This window comes from Tursiops truncatus, chromosome 18 (assembly GCF_011762595.2).
Source record: "Tursiops truncatus isolate mTurTru1 chromosome 18, mTurTru1.mat.Y, whole genome shotgun sequence".
Classification (NCBI taxonomy): domain Eukaryota; kingdom Metazoa; phylum Chordata; class Mammalia; order Artiodactyla; family Delphinidae; genus Tursiops; species Tursiops truncatus.
In genome coordinates this window covers 56,404,237-56,410,659 of record NC_047051.1, presented here as the reverse complement: position 1 = coordinate 56,410,659, position 6,423 = coordinate 56,404,237, and the positions used below count along the sequence as shown (strand labels likewise).

The 6,423-nt window shown below is 41.3% G+C and overlaps 1 long non-coding RNA gene across 1 annotated transcript in view; it reads left to right on the top strand.

The window, feature by feature from the left end:
- Window positions 1-6,237: 6,237 nt before the first annotated feature.
- The window catches only part of LOC141276984 (uncharacterized), a 77,409-nt gene continuing 77,223 nt past the window's right edge, over window positions 6,238-6,423 (top strand). The window contains exon 1 of the long non-coding RNA XR_012327474.1: window positions 6,238-6,409. This is a non-coding gene — a long non-coding RNA (uncharacterized lncRNA). The remainder of the gene's footprint in view (window positions 6,410-6,423) is intronic.

The window sequence follows — 6,423 nt, the reverse complement described above, 5'->3', positions numbered from 1 at the left end:
TAACCAAGAACAAGATGATACAGGTAGTAGTTCTTTCTACCTAGTTAAAAAACATGCTACTACAACTTAATACTGCAAGGTAGTGTAAACAGTGTACTCCTTGCATCTTTAAACATCAGTTGGAACTATTTTTGAGCCACCTCCAATTCCAATTGCCCTATTTTAAGGGACTGAGACTAAAAGAACCTGGCACTGTTAAAGTACTTTTTGCAAACCCCCTGACTGATTAATGGACACAGAACATGATGTATTTCACAGAGTGTATAAATCCTTCAAACTTTAATAAATAACTTGAAGAACGAGGGAGTTAGTATTACAATTTCATAAATTCTATCAACTCCCTGTTGAAGAGCTACCTGATTTCTTGTGATGATGCTACCAATAATTTTTATAGTGGTGAAAATATTAAAAATCAGACTTTTCATTTTCCATTCTCTTATTTCCAGAGAGCTAGCACATAATAGTTTTTGGACATAGTACCCTACACTATGTGGATCCCAACTAGTTCAGTAGCTCTAGTCATTTCTGATGAGCTACAGAGATATGTCCTGTGGAAGGATGGGGGGCAGAACAAGTGCCACTGCTGACATCCCTTTTCCAATAAAAGGGAATATTTGATAAACCTATTGTCATATCACCAATATTCAGTAATATCACTTTAGTAGGGGAAATTACTGGTATTTAAATTGCACTATAGTATTAGCATGAATTGAGGACATCTGTAGCGTGAGACAACTTCTAATCTATTACCTACACTGTGGTGACTACAGGAATGAGGGTATTCTGCTTGTGCTCCAGGGAGTGTGTGTGCAATAAACACCCTGCTGATTCCTGCACGCTTATGGCCATCACTGAAGAAATATTAGACATTCTTCCTCTTCTAGATTATTTTAGATTGGTTGGTTATGTTGACTCTTTTAGCTAGCTATATAATGAGGATAGGTATGGGCATCTAGTTCATGTTTCAGAGCTGATTAGGTAAATGAGAAGTCCAAGACTCATTGCTTAATTTTGCCTAGCCCCTCATGACTTTGGCTATAAAATTATTTCCTTGGTCGCTGGTTATCATTTGGGTTATGGGTCATTCTATGCATTTCTTATACATCATTTTGCTCGTGGGAATCGTAATGGGCTTGGAAGAATGGTCCATCAAAAAGTGATGCCCTTATGGGGAATTCCCTGGTGGTCCAGTGGTTAAGAATCCACCTTCCAATGCAGGGGACATGGGTTCAATCCCTGGTTGGGGAACTAAGATCCCACATGCCTCGGGGCAAGTAAGCCTGAGCACTGCAACTACTGAGCCCATGCTCCACAACGAAGACCGAACGCAGCCAAAAATAAATAAATATTATAAAAAGTGATTCATTTATGAATCTGTATTGTGAAGCCAGGAGCTTTGGATAGAAATAGAATAAATCTCCTAACCTATTAAATGGATTCACTCACCAAAGGACAGTTCTCCACCTGCTTTTTGGAATTCCAGTATAGTATAAACATAACGTCTATGTGCACTGGGAAACCAAAAAATGTGTGTGGCTCGCTTTATTGTAATATTTGTTTTGTTTGCAGCAGTGTGGAACTGAATTCTCAATACCTCTGCGGTATGCTTATGTGTGTAGTTCTGGCTTCTATATGAGATAACGTTCCCGCATGTGTATTTCAGTAGCCTCCAGGACACAGTAGCATGTAAACAGTTTTGCTTTTTTTCCCTCAAATATTCTATATCACTGGTGAGTATAAGAATATGGATTAGAACCAAAAGAGGCTAGTGCTGGCTCCCCTAATTAAAGTCTGCACAGGCTCTTTTCAGTTTGGATGGGACTAGCTGGGACAATGATACTATCAGTTCTTAAGTATTATACTTCTCAGGCTTCTTTAGTGCACTCTAGGATCTTGGCTTTCTGTGGTTCCTTTGTTGCATTTAAAATAACTTTATAAAGGTTCCACAGGAATGTCCCGATACAAAGAGTATGAGCTCTATTATGGACTGATGAAGTGTTTAATTCTCTTGCTCCATGCTGATAAGATGATTTCAACAAATTTTGACTCAGTAAATACATTTCACCATTTTCAAGGAGGCTCTGAATTTTCTCAGTATTGACTTCCCCATCACAATGCTGCCAGGATGGGTTTCTACCACACCCAGAGCTTGCTTCTTGGTTTTAATTTTTCTATCACAAGGTTGCAGAGATAGTTCCTTCAATATTCAGCACTAAGCCTGCTTTGGAGAACCCCATTTTATAGACTAAGGCTCGTTGCAAATCCTCATCTCTAGTGAGACCCACGGCAGAATGCCACCACTGCAGTGCAATACTGGAGGGGATGAGGCACTGTGGCATTCTCTCAGTACCTCTCTCATCCAACACACACACACACACACACACACACAATTTTACAGTAATACTAAGGCAACTCGAGGCACTCTTAGAGAGACATGGTGAGGTATACCGTGATCTTTCCTTGGTCTGTGCAAATTGTTCCCGCAATATACATTTACTGAGAGAATGCTGATTCTCTAGCTCAGTTACTCCATGCAGCTCACAAGAGGTTGGGAACTTTTGACTACCATTGCTGGCCAGGTCTAGCACTAAATTGATGATGGGAGCAACTGCTTTAATGATAATAATTCACCATGTGTCATCCAGAGATTATTATATAAAGATTTATTATAGGGCATTTATTTTGGTAAAGTTGAAGCCTCTTTAACACACATCTAGTATATGATACTGCTTGAAACTATGTGTCAGAACTTGGCAGCTCCAGGAGACTCCACTGTGTCTTTCCCAAAGGTTGAAACATGCTTACCTGGTAACTGTCTTCCCTTTCGTTGAAGCACATTTATTTTTACCACACACAAACACTCATGCAGAGACTGATCAGCCCTCAAAACCTGGATGCCAGGGAAGGGCCCCAACTATATATATTTGAGCCTTGACTCGCACTCCTGTCATGATTCGTTCAAAACTACGATGTTGCTGTGGATGCTGTGCTATGTTGTTCAGATGTCTGCTGAGAACTGAAGGGAACTGCCTCAGTTTCTGAGAGTTACTTCACTTCATGGAATGTTCCCTTCCTATGGAAGCTCACACCCAGAAATAGTGCATTATTACTATATCACTATATAAGGCTTCAAAGCCCCATTTGCCTCTCCTCAGTGTGGGACAACTCTGAAGGGCCATGCCAACTTCATAACTACCCCCGTGAATCCCAGTGAGATCCTTACTATGACCTTGCCACAGCCCAATATTTCCCCTCCCCAGGTCGGCTTCCTTCGCAATAAAATTCCTACACACTAATCTCCACTCAGAGTCTTCTTCCTAGGGAACACAATCTGTCACAGATGTTTCTTGCTTTACCCATTTGGGATTTTTTTCACCAAGAAATTAGTTAATATTGACTAATAATAACTAGTATTAATATCAGTTTGTTTTCTAGTATCTAGTAAGCCTCTAAAGCTTTGTTCACCTCTTCATTATTAATGAAACAAGTCTCACCAACATATGACATCAGCTATTTCTTCCCCATAATTTCTAACCATACCTATAGCCATCATTGGTTAAAATTCTCTGTCAATTTAGGCATTATTGACCTACCTTTTGAGCTACATTGATATTTCTCCCCTTGCAACCAACTTGCCTCTCTCACCCAGGCAGCAATATTTAATATGATGTTAACTCACTATGTCACGGTGGCTGGAGTTTCCATACTATATGTCTATCAGGATTTTCCAATGAGGTGGAGCCTCTACCAATAATAAATCCTCATGAAGTTAACTGTTTACTTCTAAAAACATCCAAAACTAGAAAACGTGAACTCTCCTCCCAAGAGATGGCACCCCATCTCATAGCAAATCCATCTAGATTACATATTTTCTCAGGCATCATTATTTAATGATGGTTACTTCCACCCTGGGACTCTTAACACTTTATAGCAAGGGCACAGGGTACTTCCTTATTCAATCATATTTTGTAAGCCCCAACCTGCCATCCAGACAGGCTGAGGACTAATTCTGCCAGAGATACAATCTGGTGGAATTCAACTTCACTGAGTCAAATCAGTTGTGACCCACCATTCGTTAGGTTTGAAAATATTGTTCTTAATTGCTGTCATTCTAGAGACATCTAGAGTGAAATAGAGCTTTTTGACGATGTACTACCTCACGGTCATTATTTAACACACTCCATTTTTCTTCATTACTAGTCATGCTACAATTTAGGGGCAGTATATCATCCAAGTAGCTAGGAGCATGACCTTTAAAGCATCTTCCTGGGCTCCAATCCTGGATCTACTACTCTCCAGATATATGTAATTCTCAAAAATATGGATCAAAATAGTACCCACCTTAACTACGGGTCTGCAGTAAGGGTTAGTATGCATTTTAGAACAGTGTCTGGGACAGAGTAAGTACCATACTGTGTGAACCATTACTTATGATTATCTGGGAAAACACAGTCACCAGGCATCTGCTGCTTGATGAAATGCCTTGCCCCATCCTCTGGTAGTGAAAAGGAAGAAAATAAACGAGCTCTGTTACCACCATAGCATTCAGTATTTTCATAGAGAGATAGGGCTAGAAAAATAGGGATCTCCTCTTCAGGGGACACTCCTCTCCAGATTCTTTCACCCATCCAGCTTTGTTCTTTCTCAATAGCATAAATTTCACCTAACAGGCTGAACGTGTGCATGCTTGGAGTATGCCTGTGGGCTCCAAACTCTTTACACTTGAGTAGTAATTAAATCAATCAAGTCTTCCTCTGCTATGATTCCAAGTGCTTTCAGAATGTGCAAGCTGCCTCAGGCAGCTTCTCTCCTTCTGCTTTCCATTAAGTTATCTCTGCCCCCACCTGTCCAGTGAATTGAAGTAAAATGTAACATATTTCTTCCAAGAAGTCCCCTCCATTCCTGTATCTTGCGCTTCTTGGCTGGTGCAAGCTATCCCCTAGACCTGCTCCCCGTCAGACTGCAGACTGGGGACTCATAGGGCCCCATGCTCGGCAGCGAACAGGTGCAGTGGATTGCCAGCCATTATGTATAGAGAAGGCTTATTCCCCGTTAGCCTTTTAAAACGTAAGGCAGGAGGTCATTTTTACTAACGCTTATGTTTTGTGTCCAATAAAGTAGAGCACTGGGACAGATGCTGGTGAAAAATGAGCGCTCTGCTTCTTAGGTGGGGAATTTTTTTTTTTTTTTTTTTTTGCGGTACGCGGGCCTCTCACTGTTGTGGCCTCTCCCGTTGCGGAGCACAGGCTCCTGACGTGCAGGCTCAGCGGCCATGGCTCACGGGCCCAGCCGCTCTGCAGCATGTGGGATCTTCCCGGACCGGGGCACAAACCCATGTCCCCTGCATCGGCAGGCGGACTCTCAACCACTGCGCCACCAGGGAAGACCGGGAATTTTTTTTTACAATAAGCTTAAAGGAAGCAATGTCAGGGCAGAATGTGCCAGGCTGGGAGTGGACAGTCAGCAAGCCCCAGTGCTCACTCATGCTGGAAGTGCCGGTATTGGTGCCAACGGCATTAATTGTGTCTAGGGGAGATCCTGCTAGGCTGCAGGGAGCTCTAAGCATATCCCTGAGAACTCCCAACCCTATCACTGTGAAATTCCAACACAATTACTTGCTGTAAAAGTAAAAACTATCTTTTTAGCTAGCCACTTCACCTGGACCTAACATCTGTGCTCTGGTTAGTTTTTAATATCACAATAGAAACATCGTGTCACGCTACCTACGGAAAATGCACAGTGACTAAGCAGCGCAGGTGTACTCATTACAGCTGCATGAACACGGTTAGTAAGTGCGCAGTATATGCACAGGTCAAATGACCCACAAGGACCAGCCTTTTGGCTCTCTGTCACTTAGTGCTGGAGACTTGTTAAACAAGTTACTTAATCTCTCTGTACTGTAATGTTCTCTACCGTTAAATGTGGATAATAATATGCCAAGATACTTGAGGTGATTAAGTTAATTCATGTAACCTGAAGTGATTAGTGCTACTGTCATTGTTATTACCATTGTTACTGTGGTTGTTACTATGCTTTTTAGAATGTAAGATTTGTTTCCTTACTTAATAGTGATAAGAGTTAGCATATATTAAGTTTATATTCTGTAAATTTCTGTGTTAAATGCTTTATAAACATCTTTTTTTCTCATCTTGCAATAGCCAACAAAGGAGGTTCTATTCAAAATGCCATTTTCAGATTTGTAAATTTAAAGAAAGTTTAAGTAACTTACCAAGGCCACCCAACAGCAACAACAAAACAAAAAAAAACTGGAGGAGCTTCAACATGGCGGAAGAGGAAGACAAGGAGATCACCTTCCTCCCACAAATACATCAGAAATACATCTACACGTGCAACAACCCCTACAGAACACCTACTGAATGCTGGCAGAAGACCTCAGACCTCCCAAAAGGTAAGAAACTCCCC